The sequence below is a fragment of the Lithobates pipiens genome, unplaced genomic scaffold (genome assembly GCF_037356315.1).
Source record: "Lithobates pipiens isolate NorthernLeopardFrog02 unplaced genomic scaffold, aLitPip1_a1.2 Scaffold_30, whole genome shotgun sequence".
Classification (NCBI taxonomy): domain Eukaryota; kingdom Metazoa; phylum Chordata; class Amphibia; order Anura; family Ranidae; genus Lithobates; species Lithobates pipiens.
In genome coordinates this window covers 163,656,673-163,681,930 of record NW_027507791.1, presented here as the reverse complement: position 1 = coordinate 163,681,930, position 25,258 = coordinate 163,656,673, and the positions used below count along the sequence as shown (strand labels likewise).

Below are 25,258 nucleotides of genomic sequence, written 5' to 3'. Positions count from 1 at the left end.
CCAGTGTGACTCTGGACCCCCATGGAGGATTAACCCCTTACTGTTTGGGCGGTCCCAGCCTCCCTCTGGATGCTCTACACAGCCCCCGATGGCGATGCAGGAGAGACACTAATTGGCGGGCCCCAGGACTGCTGCTCGGGTGAAGTCTCCCGTTGGATGGAGGGATGGTGGCCCCAGCCCCTTGCCTGCCGGATTCTCCATGCACCGACCAGGGCTGCTCCTCTTTCATCTTGATGTGGTGACCATGGAGGGGAGGAGTTGAAATTTATGGCGTCCGGGTTGTTGCTGGTGTGAGTGCGTTAAAGGACTTGACATTTCCGCATGTTTGTCCCCTCTCCCTTGCTGCCCCTTTCCCTCCCTCCTTCCCCCTTCCCTCCTTCCCTTCCCTCCCCCCTTTCCCCCTTCACTCCCCCCTTTCCCCCTTCCCTCCCCCTTTCCCTCCCCCTTCGCCCCTTCCACCCCCCTTTTCCCCTCTTCCCTGCCCCTTTTCCCCCGGGGTGTGGACGGGGGAGAGAGGGTAAGGCGAGGACAATCTGCCAAAGGGAGAAATGCATTTGTTCGGGGGCTGCATGTACTTTTGGGGTATGGGACGGGGGGTGGTGGATTCCATTCTGTGATGCCTTTTCTGTTGTGATGGGCTCCCTCGTGCATGCCTACGTTTAGGGCGAGCTGAGGAGACCCCTCAGTGCTGACAGTTATATGCTCTACCTTTGTTTTGATTATACTATTGTTTTTTGGTTCTATGATGTTACTGATTGTCTTTTATTTGCATACCGGTATCAGACGTGACATTTACCACTGCCGGGACTGGGGGGACTAGGATTTGGGGGCTCCCTCTCCGACCTGTCTACCCACCAACCCACGTAGGACAGCACTTTAAACCCAGTGTACATCTGGTAAGTGCTATAGCATAATTGTGCTGTTTTAGTATACCCTTCCTGTACTGTTGAGTGCGGACAACCCTTAATTTTCCTCTCCCCCTGGGGTTGAGGTGTCCGGCCTCTTTTTCCCCTTACCTTTCCTTCCATTTGCCCTTCCTTTCTCCCCCTTAGTTCCCGCCATCCATTACCTACCCAAAACCTACCTTGGTTCAACTTTCTTTGCTTTTCTCTGACGTCCCCCTCCCCCTCCCCGAGGAGCGATGGCAGACTCAGTCAAGGTCACCTCTCTAAACGTTAAGGGACTGAACTCCCCTGAAAAATGGTGGATCCTCCTGTGAGAACTGAAGACTTCTTGTACTGATGTGGCCTTTATACAAGAAACACAATTTAAAAATACTAGTCTCCCCTTTCTATGGTCGAGATCCTAAGGTCTACCACTCTACTAATCCCTCCTCTAAGACCAAGGGAGTCTTCATTATGATCTCTAGCAGGCTCCCCTGGGTTCTCCAGGATTCTCTGGTGGACCCTGGGGGCCGATATCTTTTTCTTAGGGGCCACATTGGAGAGCGCCTTTTTACATTTGCCACTGTGTACGCTCCCAATGATTACCAAGATACATTCCTCAGAACTACCCTGCACAGATTATGTGACTTTCAGGAGGGCCAGTTGATATTAGGTGGGGACTTTAATGTCCCCTTTCGCCATCGGTTGAAACTTCTGCCTCTTGCTCCTCGCTCCTCATTTACTAAGTGTTTACTAAATGACCAATTAGTTGATGTCTGGCGTCTGCAACACTCTGGGGAAAGGGACAACTCTTTTTGCTCTTCCCCTCACAAATCATACTTGAGGATAGACTTCTTCTTGATTCCACATGACCAACTGCACTTGGTGAGCTCTTCCTCCATCGGCCATATTACTTGGTCTGACCACGCTCCTGTAGCCCTTACCTACACCCTCTCTAGGAACCCCTCACCTAGGTCTCTATTCTGGCACCTTAATGAGAGCCTCCTCCAGATACCGGAAGTTTTAGCAGATGTGACCAGGGAATTGGACCTTTATTTCCAAGAAAACTAAACGCAGGACTGCGACCCGGGGATAATTTGGGAGGCTCACAAGTCAGTACTCCGCAGGGTACTTATCAGGCATGGGGCGGGCATCAAACGAACATGGAAGGAACAGCTTGCTAATCTGTTTCGTGAACTTGCCTCTGTGGAAGCCAAACATAAACATGCCCCCTTACGGACCTTAGAGATTGAATTGGGGACACTCTGCACCCAGATTGCTGACCTACTCCATTATAAAGCGAAAGCGACACTCCAGTTTTGTCGTAAATTGACGTAGGAGTCAGGGGACAAATGCAGAAAAATCTTAGCCAGGTCGGTAAAGGAGTTGAAATCTGCCTCTTACATACCCCAGTTGATAGATGAGAATGGCCAGAGGGCCTCTACCCCAACCCAAATAGCCAAAGTCTTTGAAAAATGTTACTCTGATCTCTACAACCTGCCTGATTCAGGGTCCGGACAGGACAATATAGACAGATATGTAACCGGTTCTGGTCTACCAACCCTCTCATCGGACTCACGGGAGTACTTGGAGGACCCGATCACACTGGAAGAAGTCCAGACGGCCGTGGGACCTCCGAAGGTGGGTAAGGCTCTGGGCCCTGACGGATATACCGCACAATACTATAAGACCTTCCTCCCTATTCTCGGCCCGCGCTTGGTGAATTTATTTAATACTCTGAGCTCAAATGGGGATTTTCCTGAGGATTCCCTTAGAGTCCACATCTCGTTGATACCTAAGGAGGGCAAAGACCCGGGCCTATGTGGGAGCTACAGACCCATTTCCCTTCTAAATTCGGTCCTAAAACTATTCTATAAAAATCCTCGCCACGTGATTGGCACATCACTTGCAGTCCCTTATACATATTGACCAGTTAGGTTTTATTCCCACCAGGGAAGATAGGGACAACACCATTAAGGTGCTTACCCTGGTCCATAAAGCAAAGTCATCTGGGACCCCTTGTCTTCTCGTGAGTACTGATAACGAGAAGGCTTTTGATCGGGTCAAATGGACATTCATGTTCTTGGTCCTTCGCTATATAGGTCTGAGTGAACGGATGCTGGCATGGATAAGTAAGATATACTCACGCCCTTCAGCTCAAGTCAAAGCGAATGGGGTGCTCTCATCTCCCCTTGACATCGGGAATGGGACCAGACAGGGTTGCCCCCTGTCGCCCCTGTCATTGGAACCCTTTCTCTCCACAATTCAACAAAACTCAGACATAATGGGACTCCAAATGGGTACTACTGAGTGCAAGATATCTGCCTACGTGGATCACATGCTGTTCTCGCTGACGAATCCCAGAGTTTCCTTGCAAAATCTCCTTCGGGAATTCCAGATATACGGGATACTTCCTGAAATCAGAGGCCATGGGGGTTGCAGTCCCCACGCAAACTTAACTAGACTTGCAGTCCAATTTTCGATTTAAATGGACCCGTACAGCCCTTAAAACTTCCCCCCACCCCTTGTCACTAAGATACGCAGTTTGCTTCACGGGTGGCATTCTGGCCTCCATTCCTGGTTCAGGAGATGCAATCTCATTAAAATGAACATACTCCCTAAATTTACCTATCTTTTCCAAGCTCTTCTGATCCAGATTTCAGTCCCGTTTTTTAAGCAAGCTCAATCCTTGCTCACTCAATTTAACTGGGCCCACGAAAATCCCAGACTTTTGCGGTCACAGCTGACATTGTCGAAACAACAGGGAGGGTTGGTTCTCCCTGACTTGTGTCGCTACTACCTGGCCTCCCATCTGGGGTGTGTATTGGACTGGAATCGAAACAAACTTTCTAAGCTCACTCCCGAATTCCGCTAAGAAGCGCCATGTGGTGCTATAAGGGTTTACCCACAGAATTGACGTCACATCCCACTATAGGGGCTTAGTTGAAAGTCAGTCACCTGATCGCTACCCAAAACACACTCACGTCTTTGACTTCCCCCCTATTCCCTATACGTGGCCATCCGAACTTTGAACCGGGGACCCACTTAGAAATTCCAACCTAGACAATGCGTCTAAATTCGTCATTGATGGAAAATGGCCTTCTTTCTCAACCCTAACAGATCCGACAGGGCTTTTCCAACTGCCTTTTTGGAGAGCGGCGCAACGACATCATTTTCTCCATTCCATCCCCAATCCTCAAACGTTCGCCCGCCCTCAGACGGAGTTTGAGACTCTATGCAGGAGCGAAGGCCCTTTGGCACACATTCTCTCTCAAACAGATTACCCACACTTAACCTGTCTGTCCAACTGGGAAAAGGACCTTAATTGCTAGTTTTCCCCAGCACAGAGACAACGCATTATCACTTTGGCTCTCAAAACCTGGCTGTGCACGAAGATACAGGAGACTAATTTTAAACTTCTCACCAGGTGGTATTTGACACCATCAAAGCTGCATAAATGTTTCCCCTCTTCCTCGAACATATGCTGGAGGTGTGGAGAAGAAGAGGGCACGTTGCTCCACATTTTTTGGTCCTGCCCCAGCTTGGTGGACTTCTGGACAGAGATCCGATGCATAACACAAAAATTCACAGACTTCTCCATCCAGGAAGACGCTGCATTCTTTCTCTTGCACCATTCACAGATTCCCATTAAGAAGTACAAAAAAATCTATTTTACGGCATGTGATAAATGCGGCGAAATCCTGCATCCCTCTCTATTGGAAAAAATGTCCCCCCCCTTTCATTACTCACTGGCTTAGGAAAATAGAGGACATTAAAAAAAATGGAGGACTTGATCCTCACATCACAAGGTAAACAAGAATTTTTTAAACAAACCTGGGACATCTGGAATACCTTTATATTCTCGCTGGAAGGATGTCGCCTGCTATCGCCTTAGTGCTCTGAGCTTTCCTTGACTGGCCCCTTGGACAGTGGCTGCCATCGTGTCTCGTCCCCTCTTCTCCTTTCCTGATCTTTCACCCCTTCTCTTTTCTGCCTTCCTCCCCTATCTCTCACCCCCTCCACCCCCTCTCTCTTCTGGAAAAAGTGGAAAATTGGGAATTACGGCCCCACACCCCCCTCTGGATGGATTATGCAGGAGGGACCTGGGGTTTGTGTGACCCTGGATCTTGGTACAGTACTTTATTCGTGCCTCGAATCATTGTGATTGATGGAAGGCAGACTCACAGTTGCGAATATACCTGTATCAAGTATTGTTCAGCTGCTTTTTGCTCTGTATTTCTCTGTTGCATTATGTACTCGGGGGACCATCTTCCCCTGTTTTGGAGAAAAAATTATATTTGAAAAAAAAAAGAAGCCTACGACACCTGGTATTCCCAGGCGGTCTCCCATCCTGGCATTAACCAGGCCCGACCCTGCTTAGCCTCCAAGATCAGATGAGATGGAACAGATTCAGAGTAATGTGGCCACAGCCAATATCTTCAGGCACTCTCAACTCTCTTGACAAACGCCAAGATGGTCACCTTGGGAACAAGCAGAAAAAAATAGGTCAACGGCAAACAACATAAAAAGAAGCCTACGGCATCTGGAAATCCCAGGCGGTCTCCCATCCAGGTACTAAACTGATCCCAACCCTGCTTAGCCTCTGAGATCAGATGAGATTGGGCTCTTTCAGGGTGATGTGGCCATAGCAGATTTCTTCAGGCACTCTCAACCCTCTAGACAAACACCAAGATGGTCACCTTTGGTAAAAAAAATAAAATAAACAAGTCAACACCAACAACATAAAAAGAAGCCTACAGCACCTAGTATTCCCAGGTGGTCTCCAATCCAGGTACTAGCAAGGCCCAACCCTGTTTAGCCTCTGAGATCAGAGGAGATCGGGCACTTTCAGGGTGATGTGCCCATAGGCAATCTCTTTGGGCACTCTCATCCCTCTTGAAAAATGCCAAGATAGTCACCCTGGGAAACAAGCGAAAAAAAAACAGGTCAACGCCAACAACAAAAAAAGAAGCCTACGACACCTGGTATTCCCAGGCGGTCTCCCATCCTGGCATTAACCAGCCCTGACTCTGCTTAGCCTCCAAGATCAGACGAGATGGAACAGATTCAGGGTAATGTGGCCACAGCCAATATTTTCAGGCACTCTCAACTCTCTTGACAAACGCCAAGATGGTTACCTTGGAAACAAGCAGAAAAAAATAGGTCAACGGCAACAACATAAAAAGAAGCCTACGGCATCTGGAAATCCCAGGCGGTCTCCCATCCAGGTACTAAACTGGTCCCAACCCTTCTCTTTGCAATCTCTTTGGGCACTCTCATCCCTCTTGAAAAATGCCAAGATAGTCACCCTGGGAAACAAGCAAAAAAAAACAGGTCAACGCCAACAACATAAAAAGAAGAATACGGCACCTGGTATTCCAAGGCCATCTCCCATACAAGTACTAACTAGGCCCAACCCTTCTTAGCCTCAGAGATCAGAAGAGATAGGGTGCTTTCAGGGTGATGCGGCTGTAAGCGATCTCTTTAGGCACTCTCAACCCTCTTGACAAATGCCAAGATGATCACTTTGAGAAACAAGTGAAAAAAACAGGTCAACACCAACAACATAAAAAGAAGCCTGCGGCATCTGGAAAACCCAGGTGGTCTCCCATCCAGGTACAAACCAGGCCCAACCCTGCTTAGCCTCTGAGCCCAGACAAGATTGGGAACTTTCAGGGTGTTGTGCCCATAGGCAATTTCTTTGTGCACTCTCAACCCTCTTGATAAATGCCAAGATGGTCACCTTGGGAAACAAGGGAAAAAAAACAGGTCAACGCCGACAACATAATGAGAAGTCTACGGCACCTGGTATTCCCAGGCTGTCTCCCATCCAGGTACTGACCAGGCCCATCGCTGCTTAGCCTCCGAGATCAGATAAGATTGGGCTCTTTCAGGTTGATTTGGCCGTAGGCACTCTCTTTGGGCACTCTGAAGCCTCTTGACAAAGGCAAAGATGGTCACCTTGGGAAACAAGCTAAAAAAAACAGGTCAAAGCCAACAACATAAAAAGAAGCCTACGGCATCCGGTATTCCCAGGCGATCTCCCAATCATGACACTAACCAGGCCAGATCCTTCTATGGCAGCTGGTCTTCCCAGGCAGTCTCCCATCCAGGTACTAACCAGGCCAGACGCTGCTTAGCCTCTGAAATCAGAGGAGATCGGGTGCTTTCAGGGTGATGTGGCCGTAAGCGTTCTCTTCAAGACACGCCCAACCCTCTTGACAAACGCCAAGATGGTCGCCTTGAGAAACAAGCGAAAAAAACAGGTCAAAGCCAACAACATAAAAAGAAGCCTATGGCACCTGGTATTCCCAGGCGGTCTCCCATCCAGGTACTAAACTAGGCCCGACACTGTTTAGCCTCCGAGATCAGACGAGATTGGGCGCTTTCAGGGTGATGGGGCCGTAGGTGATCTCTTCCGGCACTCTCAACCCTCTTGACAAACGCCAAGATGGTCACCTTGGGAAAAAAGTGAAAAAAAAAACAAGTCAAGGCCAACAACATAAAAAGAAGCCTACAGCACCTAGTATTCCCAGGTGGTCTCCAATCCAGGTACTAGCAAGGCCCAACCCTGTTTAGCCTCTGAGATCAGAGGAGATCGGGCGCTTTCAGGGTTATGTGCCCATAGGCAATCTCTTTGGGCACTCTCAACCGTCTTGACAAATGCCAAGATAGTCACCTTGAGATACAAGCGAAAAAAAAACAGGTCAATGTCAACAACATAAAAAGAAGAATACGGCACCTGGTATTCCAACGCCATCTCCCATCCAGGTACTAACTAGGCCCAACCCTTCTTAGCCTCAGAGAAGAGAAGAGATAGGGCTCTTTCAGGGTGATGCTGCTGTAAGCGATCTCTTTGGGCACTCTCAACCCTCTTGACAAATGCCAAGATGGTCACCATGGGAAACAAGCAAAAAAAAAAATGAATCAATGCCAACAACATAAAAAGAAGCCTACAATAACTGGTATTCCCAGGTGGTCTCCCATCCAGGTACTAACAAGGCCCGACTCTTCTTAGCCTCCAACATCAAACGAGATCGGGTGCTTTCAGGCTGATGTGCCCATAGTCAATCTCTTCAGGCACTTTCAACGCTCTTGACAAAGGCAAAGATGGTCACCTTGGGAAACAAGCAAAAAAATAAAAAATAAGTCGGAAGCTAGAGACAATACGGCTCGAGTCCTCAGTTTAATCCATGCAGCGCATGTACAGGGAAGGCCCTTGCTTATGTTGTCAACGGACGCGGAGAAGGCCTTTAACAGGGTGGCCTGGCACTTTTTGCAGGCCACCCTGGAACATATAGGTCTTGGCCCCAACATGATGAGCTGGGTAATGTCGCTTTACTCCACGCCGTCGGCAGCGGTACGGGTGACTGGAACCACTTATGTGTCACGTTCGGAATGACCCGAATATTACTGGCATATCCAAACCCTCGGCACACCACAAAATTGCGGCGTACGCTGACGATCTAATTTTTTTCGTCTCCAATCCACACATTTCCCTTCCCAATATACTCGCGGCTCTCCAGCGATACGGCAGCCTATCAAACTATAAAATCAATTGCGCCAAGTCGGCTGTATTGAATATATCGGTCCCGAATGGTGAGGCCAAGAGGCTACACTCCGCTTTTCCATTCTACTGAGCTAAAAAATGTATACGTTACCTGGGCGTTGACATCGCAGCGGATTTGGCGCAATTGTACCCGCTTAATTTTGTCCCTCTCCTGAATAGACTGAAATCTGATTTGGGAAACTGGCATGCTTTAACACTGACCTGGTTCGGGCGCTGTAATGCATTCAAAATGACAGCCCTCCCGCGGATCTTATACTTGTTCCAGACATTACCAATCCGGTTACCCCCAATTTTTTTTCAGACAACTGCAGGTGCTGCTGGACTTTATTTGGGCACGCAAACCGCCCAGAGCCCGTTTGCAATTGCTTGCCAGACCAAAGGACAAGGGGGGTCTGGGTCTCCCAGATCTGAGACAATACTACAGAGCGACTCTGCTAGCGAGAGTCGTTGATTGGCATTGTAATGGCCCACACAAGCAGTGGGTGGAGATGGAGATTGAGGATGGATCTATTCCCCTATTGACCTCCCCGTGGTTCCTGTCCTCCCTACCAAAAGACCTCAGAGATCACCCCGTAGTGGGAGCTACGTTGGCTGTTGTGCGGAGGTTGTTCTGCTGCACACACATTGTTCCCCTGCCATCACCAATGACTCCGGTTATAGGTAATCCAGACTTCCCACCGGGATTTACCAACAAGAAACTGCGACAGTTGACAGTGGTGGGGAAACAGCGTCTGGGAGAGGTGTGGCCCTCGGGAGGGCTCCCGACCACGCAAACTGTCGCCAAGCTTTCTGACCCTCCGCTTGACTTGTTTAGTGCTTATCAACTTTGTCACTTTCTTCTGGCCATACAAAGGGCCCCCTACACTCCTAGAGACCTGACGCCCTATGAATCCATCTGTCACAAAAGGGAACCTGTGCGACACACTCTCTCCCTCCTGTACAACCTATTGAGTAGTCAGGAGGAGGAGTCGACCCCACCATTTATCCACAAATGGGAGGGGGACTTAGGCATCACATTTACCCCACAACAGATAGGGAAGATCCTGACCTTAGTACATAAAGCTTCCATCGCAAACCAATATCAAGAATCAGGATACAAGATATTCTCACGCTGGTATAGAGTCCCATACCTTCTGAATAAAATGAATAGATCGATCCCAGATGTTTGTTGGAGGTGCAATTCAGATACGGGGACCATGAGACACATTTTCTGGGCATGCCCGGCCTTGAGGAACCTTTGGGTGGAGGTGACCGGGACGATAAAAACTCTCACAAATGTAGATATCGCAGACAACCCAGCAGCGTGCCTTCTACACTTGACCGAACAGCCTGTTCGAAAATATAAAAAAACCCTCACGATGCAACTCCTGAATGCCGTCCGGGCCTGCATTCCCACACTGTGGAGGCAGCCTCAGCCCCCATCCAAGGTGCTGTGGTATTCCAAAGTCAATCATATTCTCCGGATGGAATTGACCGCCACCCTTCACAACACTGAAGAGGCATTTAGTGTTACATGGAGGCCCTGGAGGTATTTTACTGGTACTCGAGACTACATTCGGGAGGTGAGCAGTGCCCCTGTCCCAGAAAACGACTGAACATCTAACGCTTACCTACGTAGGCCATGTCTTCCCTGGGTGGCATTCCCCCCCCCCTCCCTTTTTGTCTTTATTTTTCTTTTTTTCCCCGCCGCCATCCCCCCCCCTCCTCTCTCTCCGTCTTTGCACTCTCTTCTCCCCACGTCCTCCCTTTTGACTATGCCTTGTCTCCTTACTAGCCTTTGGGACCCAGAAGAACCCCAGGGTTCTGGACACGACCGGCTCATATTTTACTCTGGTTCACATAGGTCATGATAAGCTGGCTCGCTGTGGTCCCAGTTGTTTTCCATGATTACATTTGTCCGAACAGAGCTGCACTAGTTATACTGTACTACATGTCGGAGGTGGGGTTTCTCTCTTTTCTGCATGAAACTGTAGGACTCCCCTCTGAGAACTCAGAGTTATTTGGCTGCCTATTTTTTGTTACCGTGTAATTGTGACCCTGGGTCATGCTGTATGGTTGACTGTTATATTTATGTTGTTCTACTTATACTTAATAAAAGAATTAAAAAAAATAAAATAAGTCAATGCCAACAACTTAAAATAAAAGCCTATGGCATCGAGAAATCCCAGGCGGTCTCCCATCCAGGTACTAACCAGGTCCCAAGCCTGCTTAGCCTCTGAGATCAAATGAGATTTGGCTCTTTCAGGGTGATGCTGCCATAGAAGATTTTTTCAGGCACGCTCAACCCTCTTGACAAACGCCAAGATGGTCACCTTGGGAAACAAACAAAAAAAACAAGTCAACGCCAACAACATAAAAAGAAGCCTACAGCACCTAGTATTCCCAGGCGGTCTCCCATCCAGGTATTAACAAGGCACGACCCTTTCTAGCCTCTGAGATCAGCGGAGATTTGGCGCTTTCAGGGTGATGTGCCCATAGGCAATCTCTTTGGGCACTCTCATCCCTATTGAAAAATGCCAAGATAGTCACCCTGGGAAATAAGCGGAAAAAAACAGGTCAACGCCAACAACATAAAAAGAAGAATACGGCACCTGGTATTCCAAGGCTGTCTCCCATTCAAGTACTAACTAGGTCCAACCCTTCTTAGCCTCTGAGATCAGAAGAGATAGGGTGCTTTCAGGGTGATGCGGCTGTAAGCGATCTCTTTAGGCACTTTCAACCCTCTTGACAAATGCCAAGATGATCACTTTGGGAAACAAGCGAAAAAAACAGGTCAACACCAACAACATAAAAAGAAGCCTGCGGCATCTTGGAAAACCCAGGCGGTCTCCCATCCAGGTACAAACCAGGCCCAACCCTGCTTAGCCTCTGAGACCAGACGAGATTGGGCGCTTTCAGGGTGTTGTGCCCGTAGGCGATTTCTTTGTGCACTCTCAACCCTCTTGACACATGCCAAGATGGTCACCTTGGGAAACAAGGGAAAAAAACAGGTCAACGCCGATAACATAATGAGAAGCCTACGGCACCTGGTATTCCCAGGCTGTCTCCCATCCAGGTACTAACCAGGCCCATCGCTGCTTAGCCTCCGAGATCAGATGAGATTGGGCTCTTTCAGGGTGATTTGGCCGTAGGTACTCTCTTTGGGCACTCTGAAGCCTCTTGACAAAGGCCAAGATGGTCACCTTGGGAAACAAGCTAAAAAAAACAGGTCAAAGCCAACAACATAAAAAGAAGCCTACGGCATCCAGTATTCCCAGGCGATCTCCCAATCAAGACACTAACCAGACCAGATCCTTCTATGGCACCTGGTCTTCCTAGGCAGTCTCCCATCCAGGTACTAACCAGGCCTGACACTGCTTAGCCTCTGAAATCAGACAAGATCGGGTGATTTCAGGGTGATGTGGCCGTAAGCATTCTCTTCAAGACACGCCCAACCCTCTTCACAAACGCCAAGATGGTCGCCTTGAGAAACAAACGAAAAAAACAGGTCAAAGCCAACAACATAAAAAGAAGCCTTTGGGCTTACAGCAGACCTTAAAAGATGGGACCCACTAGCTCTGTCATGGTTTGGACGCTGTAATGTGTTGAAGATGAACGCGATGCCACGACTTCTGTATCTACTACAAGCCTTACCTATCAAAATACCCCAGACTTTCTTTCATGCGGTTCGCTCAATCTTTATCAAGTTCCTCTGGCGCGGCAAACATACGCGTATTGGTAGGGCAATGCTATTACGACCGAAATTGCGGGGAGGTATTGGCTTCCCGGACCCTGCTCTATATTACACAGCAACGCACATGACACGGGTGGTTGACTGGTGCCGGCATGGGGAACTGACGCTATGGGTCAAGCTAGAGCAGGAGATGGCGCGGGTTCCACTGGCTGGTCTGCCTTGGGCGGGGAGGCCATTGGAGTCCTGTGTGACTACTCACCCGTTAATTGGCCCCTCGCTCGCCGAGATGGATCGTTTTTTTCACCTTTCCCACCTGACTAACTTCCCTTCTCCTATGACCCCAATTATTGGACATCCTAGATTCCCTCAGGGCCTGTCTGACCAGGCCATTACCAGGCAAGCCCTGAAAGGGCTTCTGAGAGCAGCCCTATTTCTTGGACCCACGGGCTGGATTCCCACGGGGACCATACTGCTAGAGCAAGTACCTGTTGCATTGGATAGCTGGCGAGCTAGACAGCTCATCCATTTCCTCGGATCACTACCTAACCATTCGTTCTTCTCTAGACAATTCCACCCCTTCGAGGAACTTTGCCTGGATGATGGCCCAATTCGTGGTTCCCTCTCTAGGTCCTACCAAATCCTGACAGACGCACAATCCTCCACGGATCCGCCCTTCCTAGCTAAATGGAAAAGGGACTTACAAACTACATTCTCCAAACCACAGAAGGACAGAATACTCTTTTTCGCCCATAAGTCGTCACTCTGCAGTAAATATCAGGAGATCTCATATAAGCTGATCACACGCTGGTATCGTACACTGGTGGTGTTGGCCAAAATATTCCCCGGTCAATCTGACCGCTGCTGGTGCTGTGAGCAACAGGCTGGCACCATTCTCCACATTTTCTGGGAATGCCCTAAATTACAAACATTCTGGCAGCCTGTCCTGAGACTCATCCACAAGTTCACAGACATTTCCTTATCCAAGGATCCCACAGCAGTTCTTCTCAATCTAACTCCTATGTCGAGAAAGCGTTATCATAAGTCCTTACTTAAACATCTCCTCAATGCAGCTAGGGCCTGCATCCCAAGTCAGTGGAAACAGCAACTGCTCCAACGGTGACCCAGTGGTTCGCAAGGGTAAATGATATTGAACGAATGGAAGACCTGACTGCCACAATGAGGGATAAAACGGAGGAGCAGGGGAACAGATGGTTCTACTGGAACAGTTGTGCTTTTCGGAAGAATACCTCCGCGAGACATAGTAAGCTCATGGTGATCGTTGGAGATCGCTGTTCCAAACGTTGGAAAGCTGATAAGCTGGTGAGCCGAGGGCATCTCTTGCTCCCTGGGAGGGGACCCCACCCTATCCACTCTACCCACGACACCCCCTTACCCCTTCTTTTCCTTTTCTGCCATTTCCTTCCCCAATCTTCTCTTTCCCCTTCTCCCTCCTTTCAGTTCTACTATTTCCCTTCTTAACTCAAAAAAGGGAAAAGAAAATGGTATGTTCCGACCCCATTTGACTACTACACAATACTCTTCCCCTATCTATGGATATTGAAACTCTTCAAGGGTAGCAGGGCTAGTATCAATAATATTTTAAGTGGTAGAGGATCCCAACGAGATGGAGCTTTAATCTCATCTTGATATGACCGCAAAGCTGTACACGTGCTATTCTCCTCGGACTTCTTACCATTGGCTCTGATATCCATGCAATATGATCGTTTGTTTGTAACTATTTGTATCACACATTCTTTGAAGTTGCCTTTGCATTGTATGTCGCATACTACTAAATAAAAAAAAAAAAAAAAAAAAGAAGCCTATGGCACCTGGTATTCCCAGGCGGTCTCCCATCCACGTACTAACCAGGCCCGACACTGTTTAGCCTCCGAGATCAGATGAAATTGGGCGCTTTCAGGGTGATGGGGCCGTAGGTGATCTCTTCGGGCACTCTCAACCCTCTTGACAAACACCAATATGGTCACCTTGGGAAACAAGTGAAAAAAAAAACAGGTCAAGGCCAACAACATAAAAAGAAGCCTACAGCACCTAGTATTCCCAGGTGGTCTCCAATCCAGATACTAGCAAGGCCCAACCCTGTTTAGCTTCTGAGATCAGAGGAGATCGGGCGCTTTCAGGCTTATGTGCCCATAGACAATCTCTTTGGGCATTCTCAACCCTCTTGACAAATGCCAAGATAGTCACCTTGAGATACAAGAGAAAAAAAAACAGGTCAATGTCAACAACATAAAAAGAAGAATACGGCACCTGGTATTCCAACGCCATCTCCCATCCAGGTACTAACTAGGCCCAACCCTTCTTAGCCTCAGAGAAGAGAAGAGATAGGGCTCTTTCAGGGTGATGCTGCTGTAAGCGATCTCTTTGGGCACTCTCAACCCTCTTGACAAATGCCAAGATGGTCACCTTGGGAAACAAGCGAAAAAAAAACGAATCAACGCCAACAACATAAAAAGAAGCCTACAATAACTGGTATTCCCAGGTGGTCTCCCATCCAGGTACTAACCAGGCCTGACTCTTCTTAGCCTCCAAGATCAGAGGAGATTGGGTGATTTCAGAGTGATGAGATCAGAGGAGATCGGGCGCTTTCAGGCTTATGTGCCCATAGGCAAGCTCTTTGGGCACTCTCAACCCCCTTGACAAATGCCAAGATAGTCACCTTGGGAAACAAGCGGAAAAAAAACAGGTCAATGTCAACAACATAAAAAGAAGACTACGGCACCTGGTATTCCAAAGCCATCTCCCATCCAAGGACTAACTAGGCCCAACCCTTCTTAGCCTCAGAGATGAGAAGAGATAGGGCTCTTTCAGGGTGATGCTGCTGTAGGTGAACTCTTTGGGCACTCTCAACCCTCTTGACAAATGCCAAGATGGTCACCTTGGGAAACAAGCGAAAAAAAAAAAAGAATCAACGCTAACAACATAAAAAGAAGCCTACAATAACTGGTATTCCCAGGTGGTCTCCCATCCAGGTACTAAGCAGGCCTGACTCTTCTTAGCCTCCAAGATCAGACGAGATTGGGTACTTTCAGAGTGATGTGGCCATAGGCAATCTCTTCAGGCAATCTCTTCAGGCAATCTCTTCAGGCACTCTCAACCCTCTTGACTAACACCAAGATGGTCACCTTGGGAAACAAGCGGAAAAAAAAACAGGTCAACGCCAACAACATACAACAGAAGCCTACGACACCTGGTATTCCCAGGCGGTCTCCCATCCAGGTACTAACAAGGCCCGACTCTTCTTAGCCGACAACATCAAACGAGATTGGGTGCTTTCAGGGTGATGTGCCCGTAGGCAATCTCTTCAGGCACTTTCAGCCCTCTTGACAGACGCCAAGATGGTCACCTTGGGAAACAAGCAAAAAAAAATAAGAACTTAAAAAAAAAGCCTATGGCATCGAGAAATCCCAGGCGGTCTCCCATCCAGGTACTAACCAGGTCCCAACCCTGCTTAGCCTCTGAGATCAAATGAGATTGGGCTCTTTCAGGGTGATGCTGCCATAGTAGATTTTTTCAGGCACGCTCAACCCTCTTGACAAACGCCAAGATGGTCACCTTGGGAAACAAACAAAAAAAACAAGTCAATGCCAACAACATTAAGAGAAGCCTACAGCACCTAGTATTCCAAGGCGGTCTCCCATCCAGGTATTAACAAGGCGTGACCCTTTCTAGCCTCTGAGATCAGAGGAGATTGGGCACTTTCAGGGTGATGTGCCCATAGGCAATCTCTTTGGGCACTCTCATTGGAAAAATGCCAAGATAGTCACCCTTGGAAACAAGCGAAAAAAAAACGGTCAACGCCAACAACATGAAAAGAAGAATACGGCACCTGGTATTCCAAGGCCGTCTCCCATACAAGTACTAACTAGGCCCAACCCTTCTTAGCCTCAGAGATCAGAAGAGATAGGGTGCTTTCAGGGTGATGCGGCTGTAAGCGATCTCTTTAGGCACTCTCAACCCTCTTGACAAATGCCAAGATGATCACTTTGGGAAACAAGCGAAAAAAACAGGTCAACACCAACAACATAAAAAGAAGCCTGCAGCATCTGGAAAACCCAGGTCGTCTCCCATCCAGGTACAAACCAGGCCCAAACCTGCTTAGCCTCTGAGACCAGACGAGATTGGGAACTTTCAGGGTGTTGTGCCCGTAGGCAATTTCTTTGTGCACTCTCAACCCTCTTGATAAATGCCAAGATGGTCACCATGGGAAACAAGGGAAAAATAACAGGTCAACGCCGACAACATAATGAGAAGCCTACGGCACCTGGTATTCCCAGGCTGTCTCCCATCCAGGTACTGACCAGGCCCATCGCTGCTTAGCCTCCGAGATCAGATGAGATTGGGCTCTTTCAGGGTGATTTGGCCGTAGGCACTCTCTTTGGGCACTCTGAAGCCTCTTGACAAAAGCAAAGATGGTCACCTTGGGAAACAAGCTAAAAAAAACAGGTCAAAGTCAACAACATAAAAAGAAGCCTACGGCATCCGGTATTCCCAGGCGATCTCCCAATCATGACACTAACCAGGCCAGATCCTTCTATGGCACCTGGTCTTCCCAGACAGTCTCCCATCCAGGTACTAAGATCGGGTGCTTTCAGGGTGATGTGGCCGTAAGTGTTCTCTTCAAGACACGCCCAACCCTCTTGACAAACGCCAAGATGATCCCCTTGAGAAACAAGCGAAAAAAACAGGTCAAAGCCAACAACATAAAAAGAAGCCTATGGCACCTGGTATTCCCAGGCGGTCTCCCATCCAGGTACTAACCAGGCCCGACACTGTTTAGCCTCCGTGATCAAACGAGATTGGGCGCTCTCCAGCTATCCAATGCAACAGGTACTTGCTCTAGCAGTATGGTCCCCTTGGGAATCCAGACCGCGGGCCCAAGAAATAGGGCTGCTCTCAGAAGCCCTTTCGGGGCTTGCCTGGTAAAGGCCTGGTCAGACAGGCCCAGAGGGAATCTAGGATGTCCAATAATTGGGGTCATAGGAGAAGGGAAGTTAGTCAGGTGGGAAAGGTGAAAAAAACTATCCATCTCGGCGAGCGAGGGGCCAATTAATGGGTGAGTAGTGACACAGGGCTCCAATGGCCTCCCCGCCAAAGGCAGACCAGCCAGTGGAACCCACGCCATCTCCTGCTCTAGCTTGACCCATAGCTTGAGTTCCCCATGCCGGCACCAGTCAACCACCCGTGTCATGTGCGTCGCTGTGTAATAAAGAGCAGGGTCCGGGAAGCCAATACCTCCCCGCAATTTCGGACGCAATAGCATTGCCCTACCAATACGCGTATGTTTGCCACGCCAGAGGAACTTGATAAAGATTGAGCGAATCGCATGAAAGAAAGTCTGGGGTATTTTGATAGGTAAGGCTTGTAGTAGATACAGAAGTCGTGGCATCGCGTTCATCTTCAACATATTACAGAGTCCGAACCATGACAGAGCTAGTGGGTCCCATTTTTTAAGGTCCGCTGTAAGCCCATAGGCTTCTTTTTATGTTGTTGGCTTTGACCTGTTCTTTTCGCTTGTTTCTCAAGGCGACCATCTTGGCATTTGTCAAGAGGGTTGGGCGTGTCTTGAAGAGAACACTTACGGCCACATCAACCTGAAAGCACCCGATCTCCTCTGATTTCAGAGGCATAGCAGTGTCAGGCCTGGTTAATACCTGGATGGGAGACTGCCTGGGAAGACCAGGTGCCATAGAAGGATCTGGTCTGGTTAGTGTCTTGATTGGGAGATCGCCTGGGAATACTGGATGCCGTAGGCTTCTTTTTATGTTGTTGGCTTTGACCTGTTTTTTTTAGCTTGTTTCCCAAGGTGACTATCTTGGCCTTTGTCAAGAGGCTTCAGAGTGCCCAAAGAGAGTGCCTACGGCCAAATCACCCTGAAAGAGCCCAATCTCATCTGATCTCGGAGGCTAAGCAGCGATGGGCCTGGTTAGTACCTGGATGGGAGACAGCCTGGGAAAACCAGGTGCCGTAGGCTTCCCATTATGTTGTCGTCGTTGACCTGTTTTTTTTCCCTTGTTTCCCAAGGTGACCATCTTGGCATGTGTCAAGAGGGTTGAGAGTGCACAAAGAAATTGCCTATGGGCACAACACCCTGAAAGCGCCCAATCTCGTTTGGTCTCAGAGGCTAAGCAGGGTTGGGCCTGGTTTGTACCTGGTTGGGAGACCGCCTGGGTTTTCCAGATGCCGCAGGCTTCTTTTTATGTTGTTGGTTTTGACCTGTTTTTTTCGCTTGTTTCCCAAAGTGATCATCTTGGCATTTGTCAAGAGGGTTGAGAGTGCCTAAAGAGATCGCTTACAGCCACATCACCCTGAAAGCACCCTATCTCTTCTGATCTCAGAGGCTAAGAAGGGTTGGGCCTAGTTAGTACTTGAATGGGAGACGGCCTTGGAATACCATGTGCCGTATTCTTCTTTTTATGTTGTTGGCGTTGACCTGCTTTTTTTCGCTTGTTTCCCAGGGTGACTATCTTGGCATTTTTCAAGAGGGATGAGAGTGCCCAAAGAGATTACCTATGGGCATATCACCCTGAAAGCGCCCAATATCCGCTGATCTCAGAGGCTAGAAAGGGTCGCGCCTTGTTAATACCTGGATGGGAGACCGCCTGGGAATACTAGGTGCTGTAGGCTTCTTTTTATGTTGTTGGCGTTGACTTGTTTTTTTTGTTTGTTTCCCAAGGTGACCATCTTGGCGTTTGTCAAGAGGGTTGAGCGTGCCTGAAAAAATCTACTATGGCTGCATCACCCTGAAAGAGCCAAATCTCATTTGATCTCAGAGGCTAAGCAGGGTTGGGACCTGGTTAGTACCTGGATGGGAGAACGCCTGGGATTTCTCGATGCCATAGGCTTTTTTTTATGTTGTTGGCATTGACTTTTTTTTTTTTTTTATTCCTTTATTAAGTATAAGTAGAACAACATAAATATAACAGTCAACCATACAGCATGACCCAGGGTCATAATTACATGGTAACAAAAAATAAGCAGCCAAATAACTCTGGGTTCTCAGAGGGGAGTGCTACAGTTTCATGCAGAAAAGAGAGAAACCCCACCTCCGACATGTAGTACAGTATAACTAGTGCAGCTCCGTTCGGACAAATCTAATCATGGAGAACAACTGGGACCACAGCGAGCCAGCTTATCATGACCTATGTGAACCAGAGTAAAATATGAGCCGGTCGTGTCCAGAACCCTGGGGTTCTTCTGGGTCCCGAAGGCTAGTAAGGAGACAAGGCATAGTCAAAAGGGAGGACGGGGGGAGAAGAGAGTGCAAAGACGGAGAGAGAGGAGGGGGGGGGGATGGCGGCATGGAAAAAAAATAAAAATAAAGACAGAAAGGGAGGGGGGGGGGGGAATGCCACCCAGGGCAGACATGGCCTACGTAGGTAAACGTTAGATGTTCAGTCGTTTTCTGGGACAGGGGCGCTGCTCACCTCCCGAATGTAGTCTCGAGTACCAGTAAAATACCTCCAGGGCCTCCATGTAACACTAAATGTCTCTTCAGTGTTGTGAAGGGTGGCGGTCAATTCTTCCATCCGGAGAATATGATTGACTTTGGAATACCACAGCACCTTGGATGGGGGCTGAGGCTGCCTCCACAGTGTGGGAATGCAGGCCCGGGCGGCATTCAGGAGTTGCATCGTGAGGGTTTTTTTGTATTTTCGAACAGGCTGCTCGGTCAAGTGTAGAAGGCACGCTGCTGGGTTGTCTGCGATATCTACATTTGTGAGAGTTTTTATCGTCCCGGTCACCTCCACCCAAAAGTTCCGTAAGGCCGGGCATGCCCAGAAAATGTGTCCCATGGTCCCCGTATCTGAATTGCACCTCCAACAAACATCCAGGATCGATCTATTCATTTTATTCAGAAGGTATGGGACTCTATACCAGCGTTAGACTATCTTGTATCCTGATTCTTGATATTGGTTTGCGATGGAAGCTTTATGTACTAAGGTCAGGATCTTCCCTATCGGTTGTGGGGTAAATGTGATGCCTAAGTCCCTCTCCCATTTGTGGATAAATGGTGTGGTCGACTCCTCCTCCTGACTACTCAATAGGTTGTACAGGAGGGAGAGGGTGTGTCGCACAGGTTCCCTTTTGTGACAGATGGATTCATAGGGCGTCAGGTCTCTAGGAGTGTAGGGGGCCCTTTGTATGGCCAGAAGAAAGTGATGAAGTTAATAAGCACTAAACAAGTCAAGCGGAGGGTCAGAAAGCTCGGCAACAGTTTGCGTGGTCAGGAGCCCTCCCGAGGGCCACACCTCTCCCAGACGCTGTTTCCCCACCACTGTCAACTGTCGCCGTTTCTTGTTGGTAAATCCCGGTGGGAAGTCTGGATTACCTATAACCGGAGTCATTGGTGACGGCAGGGGAGTAATGTGTGTGCAGCGGAACAACCTCCGCACAACAGCCAACGTAGCTCCCACTACGGGGTGATCTCTGAGGTCTTTTGGTAGGGAGGACAGGAGCCACGGGGAGGTCAATAGGGGAATGGATCCATCCTCAATCTCCATCTCCACCCACTGCTTGTGTGGGCCATTACAATGCCAATCAACGACTCTCGCTAGCAGAGTCGCTCTGTAGTATTGTCTCAGATCTGGGAGACCCAGACCCCCCTTGTCCTTTGGTCTGGCAAGCAATTGCAAACGGGCTCTGGGCGGTTTGCACGCCCAAATAAAGTCCCGGAGCAGCACCTGCAGTTGTCTGAAAAAAATCGGGGGTAACCGGTTCGGTAATGTCTGGAACAAGTAGGGACCACAGCGAGCCAGCTTATCATGACCTCTGTGAACCAGAGTAAAAGATGGGCCGGTCGTGTCCAGAACCCTGGGGTTCTTCTGGGCCCCGAAGGCTAGTAAGGAGACAAGGCATAGTCAAAAGGGAGGACGGGGGGAGAAGAGAGTGCAAGGACGGAGAGAGAGTAGGGGGGGTGGCGGCGGGGAAAAAAAGAATAATAAAGACAAAAAGGGAGGGGGGGGAATGCCACCCAGGGCAGACATGGCCTACGTAGGTAAAAGTTAGATGTTCAGTCATTTTCTGAGACAGGGGCGCTGCTCACCTCCCGAATGTAGTATCGAGTACCAGTAAAATACCTCCAGGGCCTCCATGTAACACTAAATGCCTCTTCAGTGTTGTGAAGGGTGGCGATCAATTCTTCTGCCTTCTTCTAGCTCTTTTACAGGCGGTGGCCCGGTCCTCTGCCGCCGCCGCCGCCGCCTTCCGTTCTTCTGTCCTTCTCTTCCTCTTCTTCTTCTTCAGATGTTGCCTCGCTGAGTCCTCCGCTCACAATGAGCCAGGCGGCTGGTCCAGCGACGTATCCTTCGTGGGCCCTGCCTACCTGGAGACGCGCTCGAAATGAGCGAACTTTCTTCCGCGTGTGTGGGCGAGTCTGTTCATTTCAAAAGTAGGGCGGATAGTACGGCGGACTTAGTACGCCGTATTAGTCCACTGAAAAAGTGCCGTGTGTGGGCAAGTAGCCCGTTCGGAAAGTCCGACGGACAGTCTGGCGGGAAGTCCGCGAGACTAAGTACGTCGGACAGACGGCTACGTGTGTATGCGGCTTAAATGCCTCTTCAGTGTTGTGAAGGGTGGCGGTCAATTCTTCCATCCGGAGAATATGATTGACTTTGGAATACCACAGCACCTTGGATGGAGGCTGAGGCTGCCTCCACAGTGTGGGAATGCAGGCCCAGGTGGGGTTCAGGAGTTGCATCATGAGGTTTTTTTTGTATTTTCGAACAGGCTGTTCGGTCAAGTGTAGAAGGCACGCTGCTGGGTTGTCTGCAATATCTACATTTGTGAGAGTTTTTATCGTCCCGGTCACCTCCACCCAAAAGTTCCTCAAGGCCGGGCATGCCCAGAAAATGTGTCCCATGGTCCCCGTATCTGAATTGCACCTCCAACAAACATCCGGGATCGATCTATTCATTTTATTCAGAAGGTATGGGACTCTATACCAGCGTGAGACTATCTTGTATCCTGATTCTTGATATTGGTTTGCGATGGAAGCTTTATGTACTAAGGTCAGGATCTTCCCTATCTGTTGTGGGGTAAATGTGGATAAATGGTGGGGTCGACTCCTCCTCCTGACTACTCAATAGGTTGTACAGGAGGGAGAGGGTGTGTCGCACAGGTTCCTTTTTGTGACAGATGGATTCATAGGGCGTCAGGTCTCTAGGAGTGTAGGGGGCCCTTTGTATGGCCAGAAGAAAGTGACGAAGTTGATAAGCACTAAACAAGTCAAGCGGAGGATCAGAAAGCTCGGCTACAGTTTGCGTGGTCGGGAGCCCTCCCGAGGGCCACACCTCTCCCAGACGCTGTTTCCCCACCACTGTCAACTGTCGCAGTTTCTTGTTGGTAAATCCCGGTGGGAAGTCTGGATTGCCTATAACTGGAGTCATTGGTGATGGCAGGGGAGCAATGTGTGTGCAGCGGAACAACCTCCGCACAACAGCCAATGTAGCTCCCACTACAGGGTGATCTCTGAGGTCTTTTGGTAGGGAGGACAGGAGCCACGGGGAGGTCAATAGGGGAATGGATCCATCCTCAATCTCCATCTCCACCCACTGCTTGTGTGGGCCATTACAATGCCAATCAACGACTCTCGCTAGCAGAGTCGCTCTGTAGTATTGTCTCAGATCTGGGAGACCCAGACCCCCCTTGTCCTTTGGTCTGGCAAGCAATTGCAAACGGGCTCTGGGCGGTTTGCGCGCTCAAATAAAGTCCCGGAGCAGCACCTGCAGTTGTCTGAAAAAAACTTGGCGGTAACCAGATCGGTAATGTCTGGAACAAGTATAAGATCCGCGGGAGGGCCGTCATTTTGAATGCATTACAGCGCCCGAACCAGGTCAGTGTTAAAGCATGCCAGTTTCCCAAATCAGATTTCAGTCTATTCAGGAGAGGGACAAAATTAAGCGGGTACAATTGCGCTAAATCCGCTGCGATGTTAACGCCCAGGTAAGGTATAGATTTTTCAGCCCAGTAGAATGGAAAAGCGGAGCGGAGCCTCTTGGCCTCACCATCCGGGACCGATATATTCAATACAGCCGACTTGGCGCAATTGATTTTATAGTTTGATAGGCTGCCGTATCGCCGGAGAGACACGGGTATATTGGGAAGCAAAATGTGTGGATTGGAGACGGAAAAAATTAGATCGTCAGCGTACGCCGCAATTTTGTGGTGTGCCGAGGGTTTGGATATGCCAGTAATATTCGGGTCATTCCGAATGTGACACATAAGTGGTTCCAGTGCCAGAATAAAAATTAGGGGAGACAGAGGGCACCCCTGCCTCGTCCCATTAGTGATGGGGAAAGAGTCCGAGCACCACTCGTTCACCCATACCGCTGCCGACGGCGTGGAGTAAAGCGACATTACCCAGCTCATCATGTTGGGGCCAAGACCTATATGTTCCAGGGTGGCCTGCATAAAGTGCCAGGCCACCCTGTCAAAGAATAAAGGTAGTAGGTTGCGCTATGGAACTTATGTAAAAAATACAGGGTAGATAAAAAATATATAGGGGAAGGAAAAAATAGGTAAGAGCTGCCTCTATTACTATCCACCTGGTGGGGTGGAGAATGTTAGATGGGGAGTACTATGAATAGATCTGGCGCTATACCTATATATGAAAATATATGTTGCCAAAAACTTAATAGTGTACTAAATTAAAAGTGTTATATCAAACTGGTGTGTAAGTGCCAATGTGCAATAAATAATTCTAGTATTGAAATAAAAATATAAATATATGAACTATAAACGAAAAAGTATGTGTATAGAATATTTGTCGCGTTGGTAAGTATTTGCCAGCGTGCTGGCTATAAAATGTAAGATTAGCTTGGGTGCAATGGAAAACCTGAAATAGTGATCACTTCTTAAACTCTAGAACATGTAAATACCTTAAACTTGTGAACTGCTTAATATATTAGTGATCAATTGGATAAGAATTATACAAATAAAATATGAACCGCAAAAAAATATAACCCAGTAATTGGATTTAGAGTGCACAGATGTGACAATAAGGTCTATGCATGCAGTAATAAAATGTACAAAAAATATATGATAAATATCAGTACATCAAGTGAAACATGCCAAATATTGGGACTGAAAAAATAAAAATAAAAATTGTTTTTCAAAAATAAAAATGAAAATAAAAATAAATATAAATAAAAATAAAAATAAAAATAAAAATAAAAATAAAAATAAAAATAAAAATAAAAAATAAAAATAAATATAAAATAAAAAATAAAAAATAAATAAAAATAAAAATTAAATATTTGTCCCGGAAAAAGTCTAAAAATATAAAAGATAAAAAGTAGACAAGCAAGAAGTCTCTAGTGCAGTGCAATTAGTGGGGGATTTCCCGTGGGTGAAGGAAGGGATGTGATGGATCCAAACTATTCTTCATGCATTGTGGACACTTCTAGGTTGTACTCTCACCAGAAAAATAACCCCGTCCGGGGTGGATCAGCCTCCATAGTATGAGCTACTGTGTCGCTCTCTGGCTTGCTTCAAAATGGGCTGCTGAGGATCCCTCGTTATTTCCAGGTGGAGTGTGCCACAGTATATATATATTAAAAGAGAGGACCATCCATAGTGTGATACCGTATAAATCAATTTATTTAAGAAGATACTTAAAACTACTCACACTTTTGGTAGGAGTAATAGCATGAATGGATACAGTATAAAGGATGCAATGTGAAAGGTATGGAAGCTGCTGGGAGCGTTCCGTTCGGCTTCCCCGCCGTCTGTAATGGAGCTGGGAGCGTTCCGTTCGGCTTCCCCGCCGTCTGTAATGGAAGTGTGTATTCGATAGGCCACGCCCTACGCGTTTCGTCACTGGGACGTCATCCGGAGCGGCCATCTTTACACACCTCACGCTTTATATAGGACACAATGCACCTATCGCGCATGCGCGGACAACCGCCGCCATTTTAACTGTGGGAATGCCCTTATGTCTAATAAAGCGCGGTGGTGATTGTGTTCCTATTACCATCCTATGCAGTGTTCTGCCGTTTGACCCACCGAAGGTTTTTCATGCAGAGCTATATATGTCTGCTAGTTTACTAGTATGTGATTATGCTGCTTACTAAAACCAAATTTAAATTACGCATGAATATAATACATATGAAG

The 25,258-nt window shown here is 48.2% G+C and overlaps 12 pseudogenes; 1 reads left to right on the top strand and 11 right to left on the bottom strand.

The window, feature by feature from the left end:
- Positions 1 to 5,415: 5,415 nt before the first annotated feature.
- Positions 5,416 to 5,535, bottom strand: LOC143949981 (5S ribosomal RNA; annotated as a pseudogene).
- A 100-nt stretch (positions 5,536 to 5,635) lies between these two features.
- On the bottom strand, positions 5,636 to 5,754 carry LOC143948759 (5S ribosomal RNA; annotated as a pseudogene).
- Positions 5,755 to 6,677: 923 nt separating this feature from the next.
- LOC143949845 (5S ribosomal RNA) lies at positions 6,678 to 6,796 on the bottom strand (annotated as a pseudogene).
- A 378-nt stretch (positions 6,797 to 7,174) lies between these two features.
- LOC143949005 (5S ribosomal RNA) lies at positions 7,175 to 7,294 on the bottom strand (annotated as a pseudogene).
- Positions 7,295 to 7,395: 101 nt separating this feature from the next.
- On the bottom strand, positions 7,396 to 7,514 carry LOC143949402 (5S ribosomal RNA; annotated as a pseudogene).
- Positions 7,515 to 11,468: 3,954 nt separating this feature from the next.
- Positions 11,469 to 11,587, bottom strand: LOC143947813 (5S ribosomal RNA; annotated as a pseudogene).
- A 2,357-nt stretch (positions 11,588 to 13,944) lies between these two features.
- LOC143948459 (5S ribosomal RNA) lies at positions 13,945 to 14,063 on the bottom strand (annotated as a pseudogene).
- A 539-nt stretch (positions 14,064 to 14,602) lies between these two features.
- Positions 14,603 to 14,721, bottom strand: LOC143950014 (5S ribosomal RNA; annotated as a pseudogene).
- A 355-nt stretch (positions 14,722 to 15,076) lies between these two features.
- LOC143948822 (5S ribosomal RNA) lies at positions 15,077 to 15,195 on the bottom strand (annotated as a pseudogene).
- Positions 15,196 to 15,323: 128 nt separating this feature from the next.
- Positions 15,324 to 15,442, bottom strand: LOC143949818 (5S ribosomal RNA; annotated as a pseudogene).
- A 955-nt stretch (positions 15,443 to 16,397) lies between these two features.
- LOC143947552 (5S ribosomal RNA) lies at positions 16,398 to 16,516 on the bottom strand (annotated as a pseudogene).
- A 1,484-nt stretch (positions 16,517 to 18,000) lies between these two features.
- On the top strand, positions 18,001 to 18,119 carry LOC143947080 (5S ribosomal RNA; annotated as a pseudogene).
- Positions 18,120 to 25,258: the final 7,139 nt, after the last annotated feature.